Consider the following 27,925-nt stretch of genomic DNA (forward strand, 5'->3'; position numbering starts at 1 on the left):
CAGCAGCAAGAACCACTATAAAACGCTTCTTTGCTTTTTTTCCCTTAAATTTACTATTAGAATTAGGGAAGCCAAAAATTTTTTTCCTAGCAATATAAGGGCATCTAACAACATCAGATTTCACAATTCCAGTTTTCCTGGAATAAATGAGAATATTACAAATGTTTACTATGAGTGTAATAAAGGCCACAGTATTCCACATGCCAATACTCTGCCACTAAACCAGAGTGTTTCTGCCGACTTCATTGTGTGTGGCATCCTCTAACTAACTCTGGATTTCTGCCTTCCACTGTTATCACAGCTAACTCGGTGATGTAGCACAAATCTTAATGGAAATGTAGGCTAAATGGGGTGATGTTTGTTTGGTAAACTCACACAGTACACAGTCTGTAACCCTTTGATGTGTGCCCTCTGAAAATCCTACAATTACTATACAAATCAGTGATGTCTCACTTGTTCCTTACCGTGCTCTCTTCTGCATTTTACATGATCTGTAAAGAGGGACACTTCACCTTTTTCTATGTTTTTACAGCATCTGCAGCTCTGCGGTCCTCATCTATGGCTGAAGCATCCAAGCAATGGAAACACAAATTAATTGTTATAAAGTTGAAGGTGAGTAATTTATCTTAATAAAGGAATATTTTTTTGTATCTGAATAATCTTTGAAAGCAGAAATTGTTTTACTTGTCTTCATAAAATTGCATGGGAGGACACCTGTACATTAATGTTTTCAAGGAAATTATATTTTCTGTGATTAAAAAGATGTTTCTCATGCTGGCAGATCTATTGGCCCACTTCTGCAGTCAGGGGGTAGTTGAACTGTGATAATGGGCATAGATATAAATAGATTCACCTTCACAAAATATGGACAGGTACTTCTTGAGTTACAAGAATATAAATAAATTCCTATATCTCAAGCTGCTGTCACTTTGGTGTTTGTAGACAATCAGAATGAACTAGAACTTGTGTTGCATCTGTTGTATATACTCTACAGCATATGGGAAAAAAATAAAACAAAAGGAAAAAAGCTTTGAAAAACACATTTTTGGATTATTAACTACCCCCAGCACAAACGGAACACTAATAGAAATTGTACAATGGTCCACCTTATTGCTTCCTCTTACCAGATTTCTGTAGTAAGCTGATCTCCCCAGAAGCCAGGGAGACAAGCCATGGATGTACATCCATGATGCTCATCAAATGAGAACGTTAGAGATAACTATTGATGACCTCATGGATAATCCTGAGGGAGCTGGAAGTGTTCATCTCATATTTAAATATTAGAAGGTCAAGAATGGTTACTCATCTTTCAGTAACAATTGCTTCTTTAGGAAGGCTCCGCTAGCAGAAACCATCATTGCTATTTAATAATGTTCAGCAATTCAAGGCAAAATGTCAATAGCATAATTCTCTTTATGAAGAATAAATGTTGCATTATTTTCCTTTGCTCTATTCTGCTTGTAGTCATGAAATTAATGTAGCATCTGTTCCTCTAGTTGGCATATATTATATGTAGAGTGTAGATTATATTATCTTTTATCAACTTTTGTCTGATACAGACAAAAAGATTTTGCCTGATGTAGTGCTTAATTATTATCCTACTGAGTCCTACAGTAGCATTTGTGAACCTTTGAAATTCCAGTATAAAGAATGAGTGCTTGTCGGGATAATCTTGTTAGTAATTTCTGATGGCTGAAAAAATGAATTCCCCCCCCCACCGCCCCCTTAAATCTCACCCCACCACCCCACCCCTCCCCAATATGCCCAGTTTTTCCTAGTAAAAATTGCTAAATTTGTTCTTTTCTAACTTCTGTGGCAGTCTAACAATGGTACTTCTGCTCTGTTCTCCTCTTGCTTCCTGCCTAAAGTGTCTAAGTGTCTGCTCAGTGAGGCTAATCATGATTTGTGTGCTCTTTCTCTCCCTGCCACTTGTTACGGACATCTGAGGCTTTGGAAGAGCTGTGTTTGGGCAGAGAGTAACGGATGGTGGGATAAAGTCGAGTGCTAGTTCCTCACTGAAATCACATGATGGCAAATCTGGGGATTCCTGCTTCATTTATGAGTGTGCAGAGAAGGCAATGTCACTCTCTCCCCGTGCAGAGATGCTTACTACAAAGAGCTGAGCTGGATTCCACTGCAACGAAGTTATTTACCTGAATAAACTCTCTCTTCAGAAAGCAAGGGGCATCTCTTGGCTCCTGAAGCTGAACCAAACTTCTATTTTTACATCTGTGCATCTTTTTTTTTTTTAATTTTTAGGTGTTTCTTTCCAAATAAAAGAACCTCTTCAAGAATTCCTCAAAAGAGCAGGTAAAATGCTATTTTTCTACAAGAAATGTTTTCTAGAATAGTTTAATGCTTTTCTGTTATTTTATGAGCATAATTTTAATATGTGCAATAAAATATTTCATATTAAAAGTTGATCAAACTTTGCGATTACTGAAGGTCTCTGGACAGCATTTATGTGTACCTGAGTGTTCAGCATTTTAAAACATCAGTGTTCCACATGGAGTGTATGTTATAATATTCAATTTTTTTAAGTTGTGTTCCTATTTACCTTTACATTGTCTCAAAAATTAACCTTTCCTAGGATATTTATGTTTAAAAGATTGTTTTAACTTATTTTAGATTGTAGATTATTTATGGACTCAAACTTCTTGCTATTGTTAATATAGTGTATTGTTGCCCTTCCTACTCCATTTATGTGTAAGGGATGAAGTTCAGTCTTACTTTTTGGACTAGATGTTCTGTAAAACATGAAGACATGTTTATGTTTGAAAAGTTTATTTAGATCTGTGTTTGGAGATAGCACATTGATGTGGAGTGAATATATCTCTCAGGTAATATGATTTAGTAAAAATTGAATCACTTTTTTTAAGCATTCCTTTTCATGAATTTTACTCATGTTGGCTGTATTTGTAACAAGTTGTTGTGATTTTTCCAGTCACCTTGCTGGAGTACTTTGCCTGCAAGGGAGCAGTCTGCAGACAAACAATGGGCTGGTCTGTTCTGCTCAGCCCTGCTTTTGCTGAAAGAGTAAAAGTGCAAAACTTCCCCACTTCCCAAGAGCTTGAGGTTTTACAAATTAGCTCTAGATGTTTGGTTTTCAATGGAACTTAAAGTGAGAAGTCAGAGGATCAGTCACCTAAATGTAGTTATAACCTTTTCTAAGGGCAATGTTTACATGTATATTTTTAAAAAAATAAAATCTGTAACTTATATGAAATAGATGTTGAAGAGCTGCAGCTTTTGAGAGTTGTTCAGCTAACGTGTAGGAAACTTTCTGTATTTCTTAATAGGGTCATAGATGGAACACAGATGCTTACTTTTTTCTGAACTCTCACAAAAATACTTGGTCTTCTCACATGCTGCCATCAGAATTCCTAGCATTTCCATGAGGGCAACTGCCATAAGCTGCCAAAAGCTCAGCTTTCAATGCAGAATTTGGTCTAATGGTGGGAGGCTGGTTTGGACCTCATCAGTTTTCCCTTGAGGCACACTTATGTTGTCTTCTGTGCTAAGCAGGACACTATGAGTTAGTTTGAAACATCACTGGAACAAAGAAGAGAGACCACGGATGGCAGAACTGCTGACATTTAGAGCTGAACAGATACTGGTGAGTACAATCCAGAAAAATTGTCTGTGTTATGGGCTTTTCCTAGGCTAAATCTAGGAGGAGAAATGGTTCCTCACTGCAAACATTTTGGGTGCTGCTTGAGTAGAAACAAGCAAAATTTAGGCTTGTGGCCTGATGTCAAAGGAGAAAAAGGAAAGACGAGAATATTAGTTTAAGTGATTTGTTTATGATTTTTGCTCCAGAAGGTATGTTAAATAAAGCTACGTATATATATATATACTAGGAGAACTGAAATGTTAAACTTTTGCCCACTTTTTCAGTGGTAGAAAAATGTATAAAAGGGATAAAATGTATCACAGAAGAACAGCCTTGTTAGACTGAGACAATGCAGCAATTATTTCTATAATGTTTCTCAATAACAATAGCTGCAAAAATACAGAGAAAAAAAAACCCCACAGTTGTAGGTTTTTTTTTTCTTTTTTTTTTTTTTTTCTTTCTGTGACTGAATGCTTTTGCCAGATTGCATTTTCCCCTGTGGATTAACTTTGAACTGCCAATTAAAAGTTATTGCTAAATCCTGTTACAGCAGAAAGCCTTCAGGCTCTTACTGTTAAGATTTGGCCATTTTGTTCTTTCACATAATAGATTAAATTGCTGAGATTTTGATAAATTACTTTTGTATATGTTGTAGAATAGCCATATAGCCAGTATATTTTTTAGGGAAAAGGTAGGAACTATCTTAATTTTTGCTTGTTTCAATTGAAAACAAAGGGGAAAGACTGGAACTGAGACAAGAGCAAATATTGTTCTCAACACATTGTGTTAATAGTGCAATAAAATTTGCCTATCAGTACAGTGATGACCTGGTTTCTTCTGCAAGAGTTTTACAAAACCCTGTCAGACTGTCCCACTCGGGAAACAAAATTGCTGAAATCTGTGTGGCAAAGGTTAGATGACCTTTCCTACAATTTTTGGGAAAAGGAGACAGAATACTGCAATAACCTTGCTGCTTCTGTCAGGCACACTCTGTGTGTCATTGCTCTGAGCAGGGATAAACTGAACATTATCTGAGAAGCCCAGAAAACTTTGTGGTAATGGTTAGCAGATGTTTTATTTTTTAATGTGGTTGTTGTAGGATCATCAGTTGCTTTAAAATCTGTGTGTCCAGCTAGGAACAGATCAAACACGAAAGAGAAGTGAAACCACTGATATTTTAATTTGCCTGAGAGAAGAAAAAACATTCTGCACCCATTAAAAAAGCTGCATAATTCTTGCCAAAACCATCCAGTCAGTCTAAGATATGATGACATAAAAGTGTATTCAGCCATAAATCAACATACGGGTTTTCATGTTTTCCATGCTTTAGCCCGGATTCTGTGATCTTGCTGAAAAGATTTAATGCCTTGACTGCACCCATCATTCTATCAAAAAAGAGCAGAAAAAGGGATGTCTTTTTCGATAAGTAAGGATAGGCTGGAATAAAATAAAAGTTGTGTTCCTGTTCAGCAAATGAATGGATGCTTCTATGCAGGGTACAGTACCTTCTGGTTGATCAATGTCTTTTTCTTGCATGCATCAGCTAGTTTTGAAGCCAATTTCAGGGCACCAATCAAAAGAAGGTGTAGGCTGGCAAAAATCCTTCCACAGCATTCAGTTGGTTTAGGTACCAGGTCTGTGGTATTTCAGGAGCCTATAAAAAAGAGTAAAACAAGTATTGAAGAGTCATTGATAACTGGTAGCAGCAGCCACAGTGAGGGTTTCTGGGGCTTTGGACATCTCTGTCAGAGAAGATGGTGCATCTGAAAGTGCAAAAGGTCAAGGGGATACTGAAGATTCTCATTAGGTTCATGGCACAGGACCAAGGAGGGCATGGAGACATCTGTCCTCCATAGTTTTTTTTTTCAGTATGCTTGCCATGCCCCAGCCCTCTCTACCACCCCTCTCCTGCTCTGTCTCTTGATAGCAGATGTCCTTATCTTAATTCATGGTGATATGTCACTTCAGAGCCTTGCAGTGTATGTTGGCTCAACGCTGTAGAGGTCTCATTTGATGCTCATTGCCTTTGCTAATTTGCATAAACTCATGCAAATTTTTACTCTTTTGGGAGAGGTAATTATTGTTGCATTTATTTGATCTATAGCACTGCCAGCACACCCTGTGGATGCTATGCTTGAAGTTTCCTCTAACCATTTCTCTCTGACATCAAGTGCTTGTAGCAGAAAACTTCACCTCTTTTACACATATAATTATAATTATTGGTTTATGGTAACATAGGCAATGCATCTGCTACATTCCTTTTTTAACTAAATAAAGAATCTTGGCACGATAAGTCTTAAAACTTGCAACTTCTAAATTGACAACAGCATTGATTATTCTTTTTTAATAAACTAGTTTATGGTCTTTCTGGTTTTTTCACCCAAAGCTACAGCAGGGTTTTTTTTTTTTTTTTTTTTTTCTTTTTTTTTCTTTTTTCATTTCTTTGGGGATTGTGGTTTTTTTTGGTTTTTCCCCCATTGATTCCCAGGTATTGAATTCTGCTCAGCCCCAGCAAAACTGCTTTCTGTTAATATTGCTGTGGTGTTGCAGTTTGGAGCTCAGGTTTGGATCTGTGGAATGAGGTAGAGCCTTATTCAGCTAATGCCACATCTGGGCTGCAGTTCTCAGCAGCCTAACAGAAGTGGTCTACAGGGCACTCTTTTCCAGCAGGATTAGAAGTGGTGCCATTGCTTTTCCCTGACTGATATAATGACTCCTGAGAAATGTTTAACCAAGTACAAAGGGGATGATCTTGCTTATGCTGGGGTGCTCCTAGGTTGACTCAAAACCAGAGGCTTGCTCTGCTCTCAGGCTTTGCATCTAATTGTGTAATATTTTCTTTTCTATTGTTCATGGGATAATTTGTTAAAAATCTCATTTTTTAACCTGTTTTGAGACCAGGAGGACTTGAAATGCACATTTTCATCCCTGTCCAGTGTCAGTAAGCCAATACAGTTGCATGACTTTTTGGTTTGTGGATTTGTGATTATCATGGATTTGTTAATTACTGTGCAGGGAAGCAGCTATCTCATAGGGTGTGAGGCACAGCTGGGATGTATTTTGTGCTCTGCAAGGAGGAGCAGCAGGGTGAGTGCACTGAAGTGCAGTTCCAGCTGCACCATGTGGGAGCTGCTTTAATGGGCATGCTAGGAAGTTTACTGGTTTGTTTGAAAGTGAATCAAAACAGAAATATAATTGTGACATTTGGTCCAGATCCTTTTTCTTGAACACCATCAAAGGGCATTTATGTGTGATTTTTCCTCTGAAAGTGGTTCTCTTTCAGAGAAGTAAAGAAATACAGCATTTTGTAATTGCTTGTCCTAGAAATGCATTTTTGTAATGACTGTAGTTTTATAAGTTTGCTATTTGCTTTTTGATCAGAACAGGTGGATTGGTTAAACTGCTTTGTGGAAATTAATAGCACAAGCATAACAAATATTTGAGATTTTTCCATTTTCTTGGAAACGGAGCACATACAAGATGAAAAATTCCAAAAGATACACTATGTATAAATTGGAGAGGTACAACTGTTAAGATCTAGCTGACAAGCTACTACTGACAAGCTACTACTGCTCTTAAACTACATCCTCTCTTAAGTCAGAAATCAATCATAGTCTATAGGTATAAGCATAATTAAGGCAATATTTCTTCATCTGTAGAGACATCATCCAATAATTGTATGATTATGAAAGAGCCATTTTAGTGTTTACACACCTGTCTCTACTGCTTTATCTTTACAAACTGTGTCTGTTAATTTGGGTCTCTAGTTTTAGTTCCTAGTTCAATCCATGCTATAAAAGCTGCCATAAATTCCACAAAACTGGAGATTTCATGATAAATGAGTAATTTAGAAATTTGCATTAATCAGTCTAATCAGAGTTCTGGAGGCAGAAATATTTTTTAAAGCAGTATCGCTTATGATCAACAATGTTCATCATCAGTAATGTTCACTCTAAGCACTTTTGAATGTTTGCCATTTGTATTTAGGAATGTATACAGAAAGATTTGTGGTTAAGGGGCTGTTTAGAGCAAAAATTGTTTCTACTTGTTTGGTAGCTCCAGCAATATGCTTTCTTTTACCTTTTCAAGGACAAAAATGCATCTTTGTAAATCACTGTTAATTGTCTTCTAATTTCCTTATTAGGTAATTGATCCTTCTTGCTCTGTCTCACCAGTTGCAGGAAGAATCCTGCCTGACAATTGTGAATGACCAGGGGCTAATTACAGAGCTTTGAATACAAATATCACTGCAATTGGAAAATGGTATTTCACTTATTTTTTGAAATTAAGCCTTGGAATATACATGGACAGACAACTGTGTTCCTCAAAGCTAAAGTTTCTGAAAATTGGCAAGGCAGGGACAGGACACTTCAGTACTGCTTCTGTAAAAAATGATGCAGCTGAACACACTCTCTAATAGGCACAAAAAAATTTATTGGAAGATCCCTAAATATCCTCAAACATGGCTCAATCTTCAGTTAAGGACTTAAATTTTTCAATAATAGGATCAATCTATCAAAGTCTGTTGAAAGAAAGACCCCCTCCGGTTTTGGTACATTTTTTTTTTTGTGTGTGTGCTGGTGTTTTATACTCACTTTTATAACTGCTAATGCATTGCTTTTTTTTTTTTTTTTTTTTTTTTTTTTTTTTTTTTCAAAATTGGCAGTCTTGTGCTTGTATGCCCTTACTTCATTTATTTTAAAATTTTGTAGTGTGCTGACTGGGACTAGTTTAATATAGAAACCTGTGTCTCACATAGCAGATATCATTTCTCGTTGAAATACTCTTTCCTGGAGTGTTACACTAAGAAGCTCAGAAGCACAGAAGAAAAAGAGCTCAGCTACAGCCAGGAGTGACAGTTATCTTTTATCAGAGCTGGACAAACTCACTGCCCACAAATAGCTTTTCATGCAGCAGCCTGAGGGAGGCTCTGGCAGAGCAGGGAGCCAGGGGAGTTTCGGTAAGCATGTGGGGAAACAGGAGTCTGTTTGTGGATCCCCACCTCCTCCTGCGGCGGGCATTGCATCCAGCTGCTCCTTAGTCTGTCCAGGAATGCCTCACTGCTCTCTGAGGAATTTTACATAACGGTCTGGCTGGTCAGCTGAGGGGTGAGTGTCAGTCAGCCAAGTGCTGTGGCTCGTCTCCTGTGTGATGGGGTTTGGCCCTTGCCTGGCATGCCTATGGCGTAGTTTCAGGTGGTGGCTTGCAGAGATGGTGTGAAGAATAAATTTTTAATTAGTCACTTGATAAAATAAGGACATATATTAGAAAACAGAGCTTGTGAGTTGATAAGGAAACCTAAACCCTTTGAGAGAGGGGGATAGGTTCCTGGTCCTTAGACATTGTGACACTTCAGAAACATTTCCCATTGGTGTCAAGATGAAATAAAGAATTCAGAAATAGGAGGCATCATGAGGATTCTCTAAAGGACACTCTCATGGTTGTGCTGAACTTGGCCTTGAGATACACAAACTTCATATCTATGTCTCCCAGGAGACATAAACCTACTGGCTACTGGGAGCCCATTCCCTGCTCTTGGATTCACATGCTCAGGAGGTGCCTGGCCCAAACATTGAGCTGCTTTGGGTACTCCAGCTAACAATACTGTGCTCTGTCATTTCCCTTGGATAACTTTGAAGCCAGGACTAGTTTCAGCAGGGACTGGACTAGGCAATCTGCAAAAGTCCTTCCAGCCTGGACTGTTCTTGATTCTGTGTCTTCCTTCACAGTGAGGCTTCAGGTGGCTTCTGATCTTCCAGGGAAGAAAGAAACTTCAAGATTCATTTTATCCACAGAAAATTAGTGCCATGACCACAGGCTGACAAGTGCCCTTTTCTTTGAAAGAAGAGATACACAGAAACTGGTATGGTCAACCAGTTTGCAGAAACTCATGTAGGTCCAACAGCTTGTAGTGGTACATATTGGCAGTAGACTATCCAATATCAAGTCAAATGCTGGTCTGGTGGGACGTTCAAATGCAAATCTAGTTTTGGACCAGATATTTTAACCTTGCTTCCCTCTATTTCCAAGAAACCCTTAGTCTTCCAAAGAAGTCCCAGGAGGGACTTTAGAGTCCCTCTTTTGGTTTGTTTCTAACCAGAATGTTTGCAGTTGTCTAGGGAAAACCTTATTCTAATAAAATATCACTTGCAATGAAGTGTCATGGATCAGGAGCTCCTTGCATCAGGAAGTTGTGGATAGTTGGTATTTTCATGTGTTCATCAGGTTTTCATGGGTTCTAGGTGTGTTCGTGCCCTGGAAGTCCAACGGGCTGTGAAGAACAAAATTATCTGCTCAGGAGCTGCAAGACTCTGTAGACTGTGGAAGGCAGGACATGGGATTTAGGGAAGAGGGGATGTAGCTTTGAGCTGTTCTGGGATGTTCAGGCTTTCAGTATGGCATTACGTATCCTAATGACTGTCTTACAATCTAATGTACATGTTTTGGAGTAGAAATAATTTTGCAAATATTTCAATGGAGGAAGGGAATGAAAGGAGAGTTTCTTGTTTCATTGTATATTTGTTGTTTTGTTCAGCTGCAGGCTTTTAAGTTCATATGCAAGTTTTGGCAGCAGCTAGTGCATCATGCTTGTGCCTGCCTCCAAGCAATTTTCCTAGACGAGTAACAATAAAAAACAGGAAATGAATGGCATTTAAAACAAGTAAATGTGAATTTAGACTCAGAGAAGCATCTTTGAAAAAAGAGATAAAAGAATCACACATACCCAACCACTTCCAGTTAGAACTCTTATTTGTTTTAAGAATCTAAGGACTGTTGCTCTACATCTGTGACCTTGGTGATCTTTGATGCTTTAGCATTTTGTGTCAGCCTATTAGGGAGCATTCCTTTCCTCCTGAGAATTGTACGATGCTGTCACATTTTTCTTCTCAAGAAGGAACCTGAGTAATTTCAGGGAACAATATGGACTTTGATATCAATTAATCATCTAATGTGGTTTTTGTAATGTACCATGTGGTAAAGAATTTTCTTTTTGTCCTCAAGTCCTCTGTGCATTGTCCTTGTTAGCTCCCCAAACTCACTAAGCAGTGAACTTTTTCACCCCATCCATGGCAGTTTTATCTGGATCTGCCAGAGGGGACAGGATGGCTTGTTTCAATCCATCCTTGATGACAGTTATTCAGGAATTCTTAACTAATGGTGTTAGGTATAGTTGCAAGTTTGTAGCATTTTCTCTTTGGAATGTGGGTGCTAATCTTTCATGCATTTTCCTGAACTCAATTTTATATGACTCCTTGTGGATGCCAGTTCCAGTCCTACTGGGCACATTGAAAGGTGGTGTTTGAAAAGAAGTGTTTGTCTGAACAAATCTTCACAGTACCCCTCAGTGCTGTGCTTTTGTTTGTGTGGGGGAACTATCTCAGAGTGCACAAACTTGACTTGCAGCTGAGATTTAATCAAGAGATGTGCTCTCACCACTGCTGGGTCCATGGGACTACACAAGGGACAGTCTACACTAAAACTTTTTGAGATCTAAATAGTGTACAGTTTAGGTATTCAGCACCAGTCCTTCACCCTAAAGATTCATTCCTGTTGTGCCACATCAATTACTAACACAGATGTAGCCACAGGTGGCTCAGGGAGTACTTTTGTCTTCTTTTATTACTATTTGGAACAATAAAGCCAATGCAGGGTGATATATGAGATATTGTAATGTGCTTCTGTTCCTGACTCCTCCTGGTGTTTTTCTGGCCCAGAACAAATGGTGTACTTCTCTCTTTACTAGGTTGATTGTCTAATATATCTCTTTGGCCATGTTGAAAGCTGTTTTTTGCTTCTCTTTTACACTCTCTGTGTGTGATGTACCCAAATGCAGTTGATGTTTCAACTCCTAATCAAAACCCAAAGTCTCTGAAACTCTTAAACCAGGCAAACTTTGCTTTGCAGTGGCACTGGTTGCTTTAGCTAGGGGCCAGAGAGTCTCACAATAATCTAAATGGCAACTGGTCATCAAAAAACTAGGAAAACTTTACATACAATCACACCTAATTTGGTCTGGTGTTGAGTAAGGAGCTGGTGTATCAGAAGACACTCCTCATACACTCCTTTTTTGTTTTCAAGGAAATTCTCAGCTGGTAGATTCTAATTTGTGCATCGCTTGGTCACTTTTCTCCAGTCAGCATGGGACATCTTTGGTGTTGTATACCTACATGCTAGCACCCATATGTGCCAAATATATAATGAAGGTTATAACTTCAGAGTATATCTTTATAAAGTCTGTGTGGTCATTAATGCCATGAGAATATACTTTTCTGCTAACATTTTCTTTGCATCAGATTTCATACTCGGTCCTTTTCTTGTCTTGGACATAGAGGCTGTTAAGGTCCTAGAAGCTGTGTATTTGGCAAGGTAAGTGGTAAGGAAATTTGATAAGATCCTGATGAAACTCCTGTATTTACTGAAGATTATATGACTGAGGATGTCAGCAGTCACTCTTTTTTCTCCATTCCCTCTCACTGTTTCTCATAGCACCTCTTTGCATCTCTTTCTCACCTTACTGTTTATAGCTTAAGTGAACTTACGACTCAACTCTGACATGACTCACATGCTTCAGCTTCACTAACTTAAATGGTTCAAAATAAATAATATGAAACCAATTCATTTCCATGCATGTAGAAAACACAATTAAGCTTAGTGATCTAGTGTAAAACCATTCTCCCTTGTCCTATCTCTATCTTGTGTAAAAAGTCTCTTTCCATCTATTTATAAACTTCCTTTAGTAGTAGAAAGTACTATAAGGTCTCTCCAAAGCCTTCTCTTCTCCAGGCTGAACAACCCCAACTATTCCAAACTCTCTTCAGAGCTGCTCCAGTCCTCTGATCATTTTTCTGGCATTCCTCTGGACTTGCTCCAACAGGTCCACGTCTGTCTGGGACTACTACCAGAGCTGGATGCAGCACTGCAGGTGGGGTCTCGCCAGAGCAGAGAAAAGAGGGGCAGAATTCCCCCACTTGACCGGCTGCCCATGCTGATTTTGATGCGGCCCGGGACATAATTTGCTTTCTGGGCTGTGAGTGCACATTGCTGGGTCATGTCCAGCTTTTTGTCCACCAGAACCTGCAAGTCCTTCTCCACAGGCTTGCTCTCAATGATTGCTTCTCCCAGTCTGGCCTCATATCTGGGACTGGTCTGATCTAGGTGCTGCACCTTACACTTGAATTTGTTGAACTTCATGAGATTCTTATGGCCCACTTCTCAGGCTTTGCCCAGGTTCCCCTGGATGACATCCTTTCTATTTGTTGAGCACCTGTGCTGCTCAACTTTATGCTATCTGCAGACTTGCTGAGGGAATACTTAATCTCATTGCCATTGAAAAGGGCATTAAAGAGTGAAAGATGTTAAAGTTACATGAGAAAGTATATTACCATGAGCTTTTTACCCATACTCTGAGTGTTAAAAGGAAGAAAGGCCCCTCCACTTTCATTTTCCAGAATCCCTTATTATGCCATGCAGAGAATTAGAACCACAGCATGAGTCAGTGACATCCTCTGCATGAGCTGCAGTAAAGCATCTGTGCACATGTGGGTGCTGGGTGGGACCCCACCTGGGAATGCCTGAGGTTCCCATCGAGCCCAGAAAGCTCCTCTTAGGCACAAGGGTCCCTTTTAGCAGTTTCCCAAGAGAAATAGGGCCTGAGGCCTTTCAGTTTGTTAAACAAGATTTGGGCTGACAAGAGGAGCACATAACCAAATCCCTCTCTGGCATGACTTATTGGAAGGAATTTCTGCTGGTTCATCAGCTTGGGGCTGGGAGGGGAGGCTGCAGGTATCATCATCACCATCATAATCATCATCATCATCATCTTCCTCCTTTACAGGGAGGATGAATGAGCCAATCTGGGGCCGGAATCATGAGGGTCAAAGACCCAGAGACATCCCATTGGGCACGGGGGCTCAAAGGGAATGAGCAGAATCATTCTTCTCCTCCCTTGGAGGGTTCATTTTAGGAGTTTTTTACTGCTGGAAAATCCAATTAAAATACAATGTCTGGCTAAATGTGGTATCTTCATCACAAAAGAATAACAAGCTCTCTGCATTTTGTGTCTCTCAGCTAATGAGTTCTCCCCTTCTATAGAGAAATTCTGAAGACAGATTTTTATTATCTTTTTTTATTATTATTAAGAAAGGAAAAACAAAAAGATAGTCTGAATACAATACCTCTCAGATATTCAGCCAATGTCAAGGGCTGGCAAATCATGTAGAGTGTGATTACAGCTTCCTATTTTATTGCTGAGTGGATCTATAAATAATAGTATTCAATGAAAATTGCTGGCAGAAGCATTGCTTTTAAAACATGTAAATGTACCAAAAAACCCCTCAATAACGAGATGCTTTTTTTACACCTATGCCTCCTAAGGCTTTATAGATCCAAAAGGAACAGATTACCATAAGGATTTTTGAAACTACTTTTATCTGCTGATAACCATTTTTGCTTTCCCTCATCACTATCAAAGATCTGCAAAGCTAAGTTCTAAAAAACAAATTCCAGTTGATACTGAGACCAATTTACTTCCTGAGCTGGAAAATTGACCTCAAATGAATTTGAGATCATGGACCAAAAGTAAATATGTGCAGCTGGACTTTTATAGCATTTGGGGCTTGAGGGGGAATCTTGACTCCATCTCTCACATTCTTATCACACATTTGCACATTTCAGCCACTTTTTCAAGTGTTGGACTGAGAGCCATGCTTTGTCTAAGCAGATGTCCCAGTGATAGCTGCAGTCCAGAAGACATTGCCAGGCTGCTGTCCTCAGTAGTTTGTTTCAGTACCTAATCACTGTGATGACTTAACAAAAAAACTTAATAAAAATCAGGCTGCATCTGCTGTTTGAATTTATTTGCCTTTACTTTGTGTCATGCCTTTCCCATTAAGTTCAAAACCCCTTTAGAACTAGATATTTTATCTCTGTGAAGGTGGCCCAGTAACTGAGTCATTGCTACATCCTTTTGGGTTTTTTTCTTTTGAAAATTGGGAGCAGATGGAATACCTTCAATCTCTCTTGTGGTATGGCATTTCTCAAGCTCTTGAATTATATTAATGGAGGTTGTTAGCTTTTTTTCCCCCCATACTGCCTCTTTCCTTCCAAATACTATTCCAAAAGGGGACCCCTTAATGCAGAATTTGGTGAGTAACAAATTCTTACATGGAGGGAAAATACCAACTTCAATTCCTACCTGCTTACACCTTCAGGGAGTGTATTCGTCCTTTTGCTACGTGGTGCAGGATATTGTAGCCTTGCTTTGTCCATTCAATGCTGGACCATTTTGCAGGGCCACAGCTCTTTGATATATAGCTTCTTTTATTTTTTTTTTCTATAAATAGATTTCTATCCTTATTCCTGTACTTATTATTTGCTTGGGACTCTTTGCAGAGGTGTTTTCTCTGAATGGGCCCAGTAGACTGCCTTAAAAATAATTTACAGCCATAAAAATTCAAATTACATTTCTGCCCATTAAGCAAAGGTATCTCAATAATTTTGGGACATATAAACCTAGACTAAAGGAGTCCGTGTTCTCAAAGAGAAACTTCACACATCAGTTCCAGCAATACTGGGGCTAAACGGTTGTTACTGTTTTTTCTTAAATTTTGAAAGGAACAAAGTTATGTTTTCCTTTATCAATGGGTTCCATACGTTTATTAGTCACTCACACATTGTAGACAGCTTTTCCCCTGTTCATGTGTATTGGTTTTGTTTAGGCACATATTATGCTCTGCTGTAGAAATTAACCCAGAGCTCCAACTTTTTTGCTTTAATGAAACAGATGAGAAACTAATTAATTTTGTTGGTAATCAGATTATTCTGTTATCTGCTGACTGCTTTAAAGTACCCCCACCTGCCCCACCCCGCAAAAAAAAAGGTTTTTGGATGCAACGCATTTCATGAACCCTTTAAAAGAATTTTGGACTGTATTAAACAATACATTAGTTGAGCTGCAATTCTGAGCATCAAAGAGACATGATTTACTTTCAAATAACTGATATTTTGTTTTAAAAGACAACTTGGCTGTCAGAAGAAGTTAATTATTTAGAATTCTTTGTTGCTCTGTTAACTCAGAACTATTTCTGCTATGAGGAAATTTTTGTGAACTTTGATAAATCCAAAGAAGCCCATTTTATCTAACAATTATCCATACTCTAGCAATGTTTGTGTATGAAGCAAAAGAGACAAGTATCTGCAGTTTGATGTGAAATTCATACATATCTTTGAATAATACATAATATCTTCAGGTCTCCTGAAGAGTGGTACATGATTAAGTCAAAGACTTTGGAATGCACAAGATTATCTAGTAACTGTCTTCCACTTTCTTATCACTGCTAGGGTAAGATTTCTAGATTGTATAAGATAAAGAAAAATCTGTATTCTGTAAATTTTAGAGAGATCAATTTATCTTTTTGAAGATAAATTGTCCTTATTCCCAACAATTTCAGCATTCATTTACACCACTTTGACTGTGAAAATAGGATTTAGAGTAAGTGCAAATATATCTAGCTCTGGCTTCACGGCTGGGTGTAAAGCCATTAGCGTGACTGTCAGGTCCTACAGTTTTATCTCATTTCCTCTTATTTATACCTGTATTCTGTAGTGGGAATAGGGTGTCATTTCCAGAATATAAGGATAAGGACCAAGAGCAGAGTGATACCAATTGTCACACAACAAGTTGATAGTTTCTTCCAGCCCTCTGTTGAGTTCTATGACCTGCAAGTTATATTTTTCATGGGCTATATTCCAATAGGTATTTTTAAAGGGGTAGTGTGATGATGGAGGGCTAGAGCTAGAAATAAACTCATCCAAACTTTTCAAAATACCAGAGTTGTCCGTGCCTGTAGGTCTGCCCAGGCATGAGATGTTCACAGTGCTCATCCATGCCCAAGACAACTTGTTGTCAGCTGGCATGTTGCCCTGCACCACAGCCAGAGCCACTGTGGGATGTTTTCACTTCCACCTGAACTGTTAGAGGCTAAAAAGCTTTGATAAGCATAAATAAAGAAAGGGAAAGGTGGGTGAATATCTCCTTCACCATTCTTTTTAGCTGTCAATTACTCTGTTGGTTGATGGTAAGGTTTTGGTTGTATAAGGCTGTCATGTCATGTTGGACTTAGTGTCTGAAAGCCAAAAATACTTGAGGAGCTGGAGGATCATGTGGCTGTTCTTCCAGCCAAGTTTCCCTCAGATCTTTAAGCAGCTGCTTCAGAAACGCATTCTTGCTGCAGACCTTCTGGAGACTTGGAATGACTCTCAGAAGGGCTCGCTAATGACGCTCCTGTGCAGTGAACTTTCTGCCCAGGAACGCACTGTCTCCCATGAGCGCCAACAAACACAATCACTTGCTGGGGCAGCTTGCTTAAGAGAATCTGAACAGAGAGGCTGCCCTCATTCCCCATTTCAGGAAAACACACTCAGGTGTGCTCTCACATAAGCTGAGCATTTTGATGAGCAGAGGCTGTTCCTGTTCCTGTAATAAAGTATTTCCTCAAAGTATGAAAATAATTTTTATCTTTCCTGAATGAAATCTGATGGGAAAATGTTATGTGGCAGACAATGTAAACCTTAGCCCTGAGACAAGCTTAAACGTATAGTAAAGCAGGGAATATAAAATTCCATCCTGTTTCCAGCAGCTGCTAGGCTGTGGCTTTACCCCCTCCTCTTAAATGAATAAAGCAATCCCCAGTTGCTGAACATTTAAATTACTTGAACACTTCAGAGATTTTATTGCTCTTTCTATTTACTGAGGTATGAAAGTTCTGCTTCTGTGCTAAATTTGAAGCATCTTCTTCCCAGGGATACCTAAATAAAATAATTCACAATTCACCTCAATGAAATAATCACATTCCCATCAACATGAGAAGAGTGTTGCCCATGGGTGAGAGAGGAGGCAGGGAGCAGACACAGAAAGTGGAAATATATCAATCTGAACGTAGCTACTCATACTAAGGGTTGGGGCTGCTCTGGTGTCCCCTTCTCACCAGGTGTCTCGTCCTCTGCTCATGCTGCCAGCTTGCCAACATGAAGATGCAGTTTCTCTATGTAATTTTGACATTCTGGCCTTGAGATTCCATCATTTAGCCTTCCCCTTCGAGTTTTGAACTCAGACAATTTCTTTTTGTAAGTAAACCTCATCTACAACCTAAGCATTTCAAGCCTCTGTTTTACATCTTTGAAAGGCCTGAGATCCAAAGCCGAGTGAAGTCAGTGGAAGGACTCTCCCTAACCTCAGTGTATTTTGGATAAAGCCCTAAGGCAAGGCTCACATTCCATACATTTTAGCTTGGATTTGGATTTTCATAAGCTTTAACACTCCAGAAAGCTGCCAGTTTCACAAATCTACATCCCATAGTATGTGTTTTCAGCTTCTTGGTTTTGTAAGAATGCTTTAAAGCTGAGAGAGGAGTTAATGAATTTTTCAGGACTGTAATGTGAACCAGTGACCTTAACAGCACACCAGTTTTCATTGAGGATGCTGTGTTTCCTTCTCTTGCATGAACATTTGTGTCTAAGAAATATGAATGTACATAAAAGCAGGTTCATTTACAATGAGGGAGGTAAAAAGCTCTGTTCAGCAGAAGGGTGCAAACAGAGTGCCCAAATCCAGAAAAGAAATATGTAAATGCATCTGTTTTCATTTTCACCCTTGCTTGCTCAATGTAACTTTGGTTTGTTTTTGATTTATACCAGAACAGATTATTAGAATACCACTGAAATTTCTGATCCAAACAGACTTATTATCTCAATTAGGTCGGACCCCTTCCTGGCTAAAATCAAAGCAAAATTTGATAGGAACAGAACCAAATCCCTCTTGCTCTCTGGAAAGAAGAAGTACTACTGATGTGTGAAATCATCCATTTGCATAGTCACTGTCTGGCTCCCAGAATGATTTGTTTTTTGTCATGACTGTCTCATAAGAAGATTATTTTTGTATTCATTGCAAAAATAAATGTAAACCAGGAAATATTTTTGTCCTGTGGTGATTATTAATTTCTGAATATAGCCATGAAACTGTTTAGTACAGGAAGGAAATTTTTTTTTAAATGGATAAAGCAATTTTTAAAAAAAGTAAACAAAACCTGCAACATTTTTTGAGCATTGAATATGAAAATGGACCTATGTAAAATACTTATTTCCTTTAATGTCCCCTCTTTGGTTTAATTATCTTGGATGTATTATGGTCAATATCAACAAAACATGTTATTTTTACCTACAGTGAAGTAAAACCTCCAGCCATATTATCAGGCTATGGAAATTTTACAATAATTTTCAAAAGTATAATTATATAATCCAAATGTGGCTTTGTTTACCACTTGAAATAGTTGCTGCACCAATGGGCATTTCACAAACCAAAGTCCTGATAACACTAGGGTAAAGAGGACAGCTGAAATCTTCAAGTCTATCCCACTGTTACCTCCATTTGCACCTGGGTCCTCCAGGAAAAAGTCTTATTCTGCTTTGCTGCGTGTTTGCAATAAAGGAGAAACCAGTAATATCGTGAACTCTACTCTTCTGCACCTGTTGGCAGCATCTTATTTCCGTCATACAGCTGCCAAGGCATATGGAGGCTCTAATTCCTTTGTGCCAAGAGACTCCTTTTCATCACCTTTTTTATGAAGTAAATTTAGGCTAAAAGCAAACAGGAGAAATATGACATTAACCCTTATTGTGTATCAGTATTCTAGGTGCTGCAACAATTTCAAACACCTTCAATTTATCAAGTTAAACATAAGAAAAATTGACATTGCGGGAATAACCATCATCTAGACATGCCATTTGGGAGGCAATAACACCTTTTTTCCTTGCACTGATTTTTTATTTCTGAAACAAAGAAAAAAGTAACTAGCTTATTTTAATTATTCCAAATATAGTGTAAGCTAATCAGCCTCTTTCTACTGTCTTACTCATAACTAAAAAAATGAATTTATAAATACCTCCACATGCACCAAATAACACCTCCACATGCACCAAATAACAGGATATAACACTGCTATATACTTAATTTGACGTGCCTAAAATAAAATAACATCATCCGTCTGTATTAATCAATAAAGACCTTCAAGGAAGACACTGAAGATTTCCAAATACTGAAAGATTTCAGAGACTGAAAACCCTCACAGAGGCTGCAGGGTTGGGCATTTCTTGCCTGTCTCTAGCTCAAGACCTTGGCAGTTGCCCACAGAAGCTCTTCAATATGAGCTAAAAATATGAGATCACATTGTCTTCCCATGACCATGTAAGGAAAGTTTATGAAGTGCAAAAGAGAAGTAGTACAAAGCTCTCAAAAAGTCCTCTAGCAGGGTTTGAATGCTGAAGTCTAACTCATGAGTGTGACTCATTTCACATTCTTGCACAGAAGTGTCATGAAAGGCCCTGGACACCTCAGCAGATGTCTCATCTTTCTTGAGTTACGGTATATTTCACATTTTTAAGAGAATACAGACACATTAACTTTATGGAATAAAAAGCATAGCTTGTGGAGAGAAAAAAAAAAACCTTCTCTGGGTTTACACTTGGGTCATGACAGGAAGTAGACTGAGTCTTTTTCCTTTCATAACTGCCCGATTTCTAAGCATCTTCTAATCAGAGTAACCTGCACATGTGTAGAGTCTCCAGCTATATTTTGCAAGTGATCTCTAGTGTCTGTGTCTCTTCCTTTTTTTTCCCCAAAGCAAAACCTAAATCCAAAAAAGTCTATTTCAAAGTTACACTACTCTCCTCCTGACACAGCATAGTTCTAACACAGCCCCCTGAATCTCTCAGTCTATAAACTGTAGTTTAGAGTATTTAGCTGCTTTTCTCTCCTGTTTGTCTTAAGTTGTGGGCAACATTTTGGTTCCAGTGCAGGTACCTCACAGACCTTGTGCACAGATGATGCAACTGCTACACTTGAATAGCTCTGGCAGAACAAGTTCAGTGGGCTGTTGTGTTAATAGTGATGTTCGACCAGCAAGAAATCTACTTCAGTGTGTGCACTGGCTGAATGATGTGACACCATTCACTAAGTCTTCAAAGGACCATGCCCCTGAGCTGCTCCCCATAACTGGGTTACTTGGTGCTACAAGTTTTAAGTTCCCACTAACTCCAGCTAAGCTAGTGACATTTCTGGAAATCGAGCCCCCAAAGCTGAGATGTCTTTACAACACACATCTCCCTCAGAGCTCCAGGTCTTTCATTGGTCAGGTGGAATACCCCAAAGCATGGTACAATGGTCTCAGGCCAGTTGGCTGGAGGCTGGGTGGTCAGTGCCTGCCTCCCTCCATGGGCTCTACAGGGACCTAGGAAGTAAAGGTGGTGGTGAAAGGGAGGCTAACCTTAGAATGTATAGCAATTTGTTTATCTGTATCTGATTAGACACTTTAAAAGTCTATATGAATGGGTTTCGTAATGACCTCTTTGGAAGATGTAATAAGAAAGGAAAAAGGAAATTACTGGTTTATCTGGCTTTTATCTGGATTTTTTTTTTTTCTTGTTTGATTGTCATTATTCCTACAGTGTTCCCTGCTCTTAAAGTCCAGGCTGTTAGCTCTTCACTTACATTTTTCCCTCAGCAAAGACTTATTCTAAGTCTTTAGAAGACCAGCTCTTTAAACTAAATAATGAACAAGACCTGGTCATTGGAACATAGACACTCAGGGGTAGAGGGTTTTCTTTAAAAACAAAACAAAACAAACAAACATAAAAAATCCCCCAAAACAACCCCAAAAATCTAATTCATGGGGGTCTTTTGCATAGGACTTAAATGGGGAAATTAATCTTGGAACAGGATGATCACTTAATACCTGGCTGATGGTGGAGAATCTCTACCACTTCTTTTGAACTAGAAGAGACTCTTTAAAATATAAAAATCACCTAGAGCACTGTGTCCAGTTCTGGGGCCTTGAGCATAAGAAGGACATGGACCTGCTGGATGGAACCCAGAGAAGGGCCATGGAGATGCTCCATGGAGCTGGAAGGCTGGAGCACATCTCTGATGGAAACAGGCTTAGAGAGTTGGGGTTGCTCCACATGGAGAAGAGAAGGCTCTGAGGAGACCTAATAGCAATTTCCAGTACCCAAATGAGCTACAAGGGAGTTGGAGAGGGACTTTGTACTAGGACATGTAGAGATAGAACAAAGGAGAATGGCTTCAAACTGAGAGAAAGTTTAGATTAGTTATGAGGAAGAAATTCTTTATTATGAGGGTGGTGAGACACTGGAACCGGTTGCCAAAAGAAGCTGTAGGTGCCCCATCCCTGGCAAGGTTTAAGGCCAGGTTGGATGAAGCTTTGAGCAACCTGGACTAGTGGAAGGTGCCCCTTACCACGAGAGGGGGTTGGAACTAGATGCTCTTAAAGTCCCTTCCAACCCAAACTGATCTGTGATTCCATCCGTGAAATTCTTAAGGTCTGGCTGGCTGACTGCAGTAGGTTGTGCATGAGCCACTGCTCTCAGTTCCCTGCAGGATACAGGCAACCTGCTTCCCATTGCACCTGCACACGGAGGGACGTTGTGTCAGACCATTCCCGTGCCTGCAGAAGCAGCTGCTGCTGGCTGATTACAGATGTTTTACCCTGCTGCCTGATTACAGATGTTTCACCCATGAACCATTAGGCGGGTGCTGCAGCCACCCCCTGGCCTGGGAGCACGGGCACTCCTCTAAACAGCCGGCTTTAAAAACTGGATTCTCCTGTACAGAGGGTTTTGGTTTTTTTTTTCGCGGAGAAATCTGGTTCGTGGCCTGTGGTCAGGCAGCCGGCAGGCGGCAGCCTGTGCCCGCGTATGGCTTGCGGAAGGTTTTTTTTTTTTTTTTGTTTTTTGTTTTTTTTTTTTTTTTTGGGGGGGTGTTTTTAATGGTTTTTTTTAATTTCTTTTTTGTGTGTGTTTGTTTGTTTGTTTGTTTTTCCTCTTGCAAATTGTCTCTCCTCTTAAGCTGTTTGAATCATGTCTGTACAATTAGCCCCTGAACTCCGTCCATACACTCTGTCAAAGCCCTCAGCTTCCCTCACCACCCCTCTGATGCAGACCCACTCATTCTAACCCTCATCCCAATTTACCAATTCCTTTCCTTCCTCAGGGCTCTCTAGTCCAGCCGCCACCTCACTGAAGTGAGGTACCTCCATCCTGCAAGGCCTCCACTCCCACGCCTCCCTGAATTCTGTGGGAGTCTAGGGAATGCCAGTCCCCAGAAGGCAATACCCTGTCTCCCGGCTCAGCAGCTGCTGGACTACAGCAGCACCAGGAGGCTGGGGACTTCATCCTTTGCAGAGGCCAAGTTTGGCTCTGAGCAGAGCAAGATTTCTGCTGTGTCCTGTTTCACTCAGGGTCCTCTGGTGGAGCTGTGCTGCTGGATGCCATCAGCCCTGTCAGCAGCCCAGGCACTAATGAAGCCAAGGCTCTAGTGTGCACCAGGGGCTGCTGCCTTAATGCAGCAGTAAGGTCTGAGCAGCAGGGCCTCATCAGTAAGGCCTGCTTTTGCTGAGCTGGGACATCCCTGAGGGCCTTGTGCCAGCACAGGCTGCCTCCCAGCTACAGGAAGGCACTAAAGTGCAGCAAAGACCATCTTGCCCCGAGATCTAGGGTCTTCTGCTGAAATCCTCAAGGTGCTGTAGCTGGGTCCCTTTTTCACATTTCTGGATACATGAATGTCCATGCCAGATCAACAGCATGGAATGTGAGGTCACAGGGAATGCTGCCCCACATCCAGTAGGTCTCACCATCTAGTACATGGATTAGGAAAGTAGACTGCTCTCAGGCAAACACCCTCCTTTCGACTAAGGAAATGCAGCAACTTGCTGAAAGCTGTTAAGTTCTGCCAGTTTGCAAGTGTGGTATTTGAAACACTTTAAAACCCAATGAGAGAGAGAATATAAGGTAACAGGGCTTGAGCATTGGATGTTCCTGGGAGCCACCACCTGGGAACAGCTCTCTTGATGGAAGTTTGAAACCATTTCCTATTGGGCAGACTGACAGAGATGAAGATTCTTATAGCCCATCACCCTTCTTCCATCTGCAAAATAGCCCTCCCTGCAGCCCTGGGCCAAGAATTCAGGGGGAATAAAAGTAGTGGGGAGTCTTAGACAGGAATCTCCAACAGGAACTTAATGGAGTCTTATTTGTATGTTTGGTGCATAATGAGAAAGGTTTACCTCACCACTCCTCTTGCCACTGGTGGATGGCAAAAAGAGACAATCCCAACTCATGGACGAGTCAGTAGTGATGATCTGCTTTGGGCTGTTCTGAAGTCCCACTCTGTACACCATGCTCTGTCATCTTCCCAGTCATGCAAGAGGTCTGCTCTGCACAGCTTTTTTCTCTGCAATCTCTAATGTCACCCTATGAGATAATGGGGATCATATATTTAGGATGGGCAGGGTTTTGTGGAAAACAGCAGCAATAGAACATACTGTGAAATCCTAGATGTCAAGGGGATTTCTTACACTTTGTGTATCCAAAACAACCTTCCTGCCTTCCTTCAGCTAGAAACACTTCAAATTTATGAGACAAAACATACCAATTAAATACCAAGAGTTCTTGTTTACACATGATAACATTCGATACGGCAGTACCTTTATTCAAAATAAATAAATATAAATAAATGTTTTGGCAATGGCATTGCAGGATCGTGTGCTTGTGTGTGATTCTAGATTGTAACTCTAGGGGTAGGTTTTCAGCTGAGTTTTCATCTCCCTGTCCCCAGGATGGCAGGGCCAGGGTAATGTGTATCAATGGCCACGTGAGGATAAGCCTGTGGTGGGAGGATTTCTGAGCTGCAGTACTGAAGCCTTGCTCTGTTTCTCTGGGCCTCAGCTGGGAGTAACCACTCCTCCATGCTGCTGTGAACACTTGCAGGTGTCTTTGCCACAGGAGGGACAGCATCAGCTGTCTGACTTGTGGGGAAGCTGTTGGGAGATGCATGTCTGGAGAGGAATGTATATATAGAATATATACATTCTTCCTCAGCTAGTAATTTTTTAGAATTTCAGTTTCTGCCTGATAATGGGAAGATGACAGTGCAAAGGAAATATTTTTTTCCAGTCTTGGTGGAAAAAGACTTTGATAAATAATAGCATAAGCAAGACAGGAAGCATTATTTCTGGGCATTACCTTGAGCAGATGGGATATTTTATAGCCTTGTGGACCCTAAGATTACAATTTTGATTTTTAAATGCACCAAGCCTCTTAAATAAATTAACATAACCTGTTGATCTTATTTGCACCTAAAAAAATACTTCTCCACTAGTACTTTTAGATGTTCAGCTGCTTGGATTAAAGGGATGAAAACGGGTGACAGATGTGGTTTAAATACTATATTAGCTCCTTATTTAATTTATTTATTATCACTGTATTAGCCAAACACAGGATGGGTGGTTGCTGGACCAATTTCTAGTTGTGGCTAAAAAACTCTTGCTGGTGCATAGCTCCAGAATGTACCCAAAATAGACTTTTATTGGCTAAAATCTCTTGTTACCTTCACATGATAGCATCTCACCTATGGCTCATTGCTGTTGGAGGCAGTGCAAGGTAAGAGAAAAGAAGAAAAAATAAAAGCATAACTACAGGGAGATGTGATCATTCGAGAATTTCTTGGATGCACTGATGTCTTAGAAGCTTAGATACCATGGAGATAGTTGCCTTAGCAATGTTTTAGCCACATAGGCACATAGGCATTCACAATCAAGCCTGCCTCTCGTGGCAAAATGCTGTGTTACTTTTTTTTGTTTGTTTGTTTTTGTTTTTGTTTTTGCAAAGCTTCTGTGAATGCACAATAAAGCAGTTAATGGGTTTTTAACCAGACATCAGATTTTCTCTCAAGCTTCTCATCCCTGACATTCTTTTATTTTTTTATTGACATTAATTCTGAAAATAAATGTCTTTCAAACTAAGGCTTTGTACATACAAAAGCCTGTCTGATTTGGTCCCTGTTCACATCAAGATAAAAATCCCCGCTTAGAGGGTGAGAAAGGGTCAATTTCAGAGGTTGTGTTCAGATTTTTGTCATTTAAAAACTAGTACAGCTTGAGTTGCTGTAGGTTTAGCATTTCCACAGCATGACATAATTTCAAAATCTGTGTATTTTCACAATAGGAACTCAGACAAGCCAAATGTTATGAAAATGGAATAAATAGGCAGATATCTCTATTATTATTTGTATCTTAATAAAACCAGTATATAAATATGTAAAGTGAGATTGAAGACAAAAGCAATTATCTCCTCTATTTGGAATTGGAAGTACTTGCATTTCAAAGTTATTTTTTGGAAGGAAGACAGTATGGAATTTTAAAACAGGCAAACCTGCTGCCTGGTAGGGCAGCAGGCTGCCAGAGGTGACAATAAAGTGTTGGTGAGGCAGTGGTGGCCTCTCTGTGGTGTGTATTTGCCCTCCCAACATCTCCCAGCTTTAGATTCCATGGAGGAGTGGCAAATCTGGCTTTCCAGTACTTTCACTCAGGATTTTGTTTTTGATCAGAAAAGCTCTGTGATTTTCAGGCCATGGGGAAGCTCTGGACCAGTTCACTGATAGCGCGTTTGGTTTTACTTCACCAAGGTTTGTGCTCTTACACCAGGCATCCCTTCATGGAAATATCTAGAGGAGAGGTATAATCCATTGAAAATTGAAGTGTCTTTAGTGTCTTTTGGTCTATGCTAGCCATGTCTAAATATGGAAGCCCTGTGAAAGCAGTAGATGGTACCTTGTTTCTATCAGTTGTTTACCTTCCCTTTCATTTTTCTCCCTTCCAAGAAACCAGTAAAGCACAATTAAGAAAAAGCTTATTTATGTTGATCTTTTTCAGGCTGTTAACTATAGACTCATAGAGCAACTCATGTTGGAAGAGTCCTTGATAGACCATCTGGTCCAACCTTTTGTGGAAGCCTCAATGAGATCATCTAGCCTGTTTAGTGGGCCTTCAAAATCTGCAGTGATGAGACCTCTAGCTGTGGGGATGTTGTTGCTGTTATTCTTACTGCAAAAAATTTATTTCCTGTATTGACATGAAACCTACTCTCATGCAACTCATACCCATTGCCTCTTTTCTTCTTTGTGTGGCTTCTTTGTATTCACCTTTTAATGACTGAAACTACAATGAGGTCCCCCTTGAGCTTCTCTTCCTGAGGGAGGAAAATACTTAAATCCTATAGTCTTTTCTCATCGGGCAGATTCTCTAGCTCTTTAATCATCTTTGTGGCCCTCCTTTGGACTTGTCTAGTCTGTGCATTGTTTTTGAATTGCAGGGACCAGGACTGGATGTGGCACTCCAGCTACTGTGCAATGGGAGGAGTCAAGTTTGTCAATCTGCTTATAAGGACAGGTGAAAAATATTAGGAGATGAGAACTAAAGGCATTGAGAATAGAAAGAAATAGAAGTACAGAACTGAGGAAGGGTATGCCACCTGGGGAATGTCTGATTTAGATTTGGTTAGCAAGGCTACCTTTACCTGGATTCAAGACCTATATTTGTGGTGGCTTGTATGTGCAGTCTTTTTTCTTTTCAGTAACTTCCATTCCTGTCTAATCTGTAAGGCCATGAGTGCTCAAATCTGCACGAAATCATAATTAGCTGTTTGTCATTTCTGTTTGAAGTGATTTCTCCCACTGGGACTGAAGCAGAACCTATTATTGTGCTATTTTTGCCCCACAGCCCTGCAGGAGTACCTAAGTGTCCTGTGCTGAGATCTCTGCAGGGAGGAGCAGGTATGTGCTCTGACAAGGCTGTGCTCCCCCACCTGAAGGACATTGGAGGCTGACAGGCCTGTTTCCCGAGCTCTTGCTGTCCTCTGCAGTGGCTTTGGCACTTTATGCTGAAATATTCCCATGATTAAATTCCACAGCATGTGTTTAAGACAGGCTGATCTTTAATTCAGTCGTCATGTCTGAGTTGTGCACTTTGTGGGATTCTGAAGTGGTTTTTATAACTTTTCAGATTGAATTTTAATGATGAGAACATAAAAGCTTTTCAACTGTTATGCACTATTTTTTGTTATAATCACCATTAATAATCATATCATAAAACCTCATTTTCATCAAGGTTAGATTCATATTTCATAAATGCCTCTGGCAACTGCTAGAATGGCACACTGTCTTCATAAAACTTACGTACCTGCTCTGCTTAATGAGGGTCCACCATCCGTGGCAGATCTGCAGGAGGACAGGCTTTCTGAGGGAGCACAAGGGCTAGTAGAGACCGATGGATTCCGTGAGGCTGTTGTCACCACAGCTGCTGGAGACTTGTGTGGTGGTGGTGAAGCAGTGCTCTCGTAAGCTGGGAAGATGTTCTGTAGCAGTGATTCTTGTGCCACTAATACAGAGAAGATTTTATCTTATTTTAT

The 27,925-nt window shown here is 39.9% G+C and overlaps 1 long non-coding RNA gene across 1 annotated transcript; it reads left to right on the forward strand.

Moving 5' to 3' along the window:
* Window positions 1-69: 69 nt before the first annotated feature.
* Window positions 70-27,291, forward strand: LOC140680338 (uncharacterized). The gene is made up of 4 exons (XR_012051507.1): window positions 70-612; window positions 2,260-2,310; window positions 3,526-3,616; window positions 27,238-27,291. It is a non-coding gene; the product is annotated as an uncharacterized lncRNA (long non-coding RNA).
* The last annotated feature ends 634 nt before the right edge of the window (window positions 27,292-27,925 follow it).

The sequence above is a fragment of the Taeniopygia guttata genome, chromosome 1 (genome assembly GCF_048771995.1).
Source record: "Taeniopygia guttata chromosome 1, bTaeGut7.mat, whole genome shotgun sequence".
Taxonomy (NCBI): Eukaryota; Metazoa; Chordata; class Aves; order Passeriformes; family Estrildidae; genus Taeniopygia; species Taeniopygia guttata.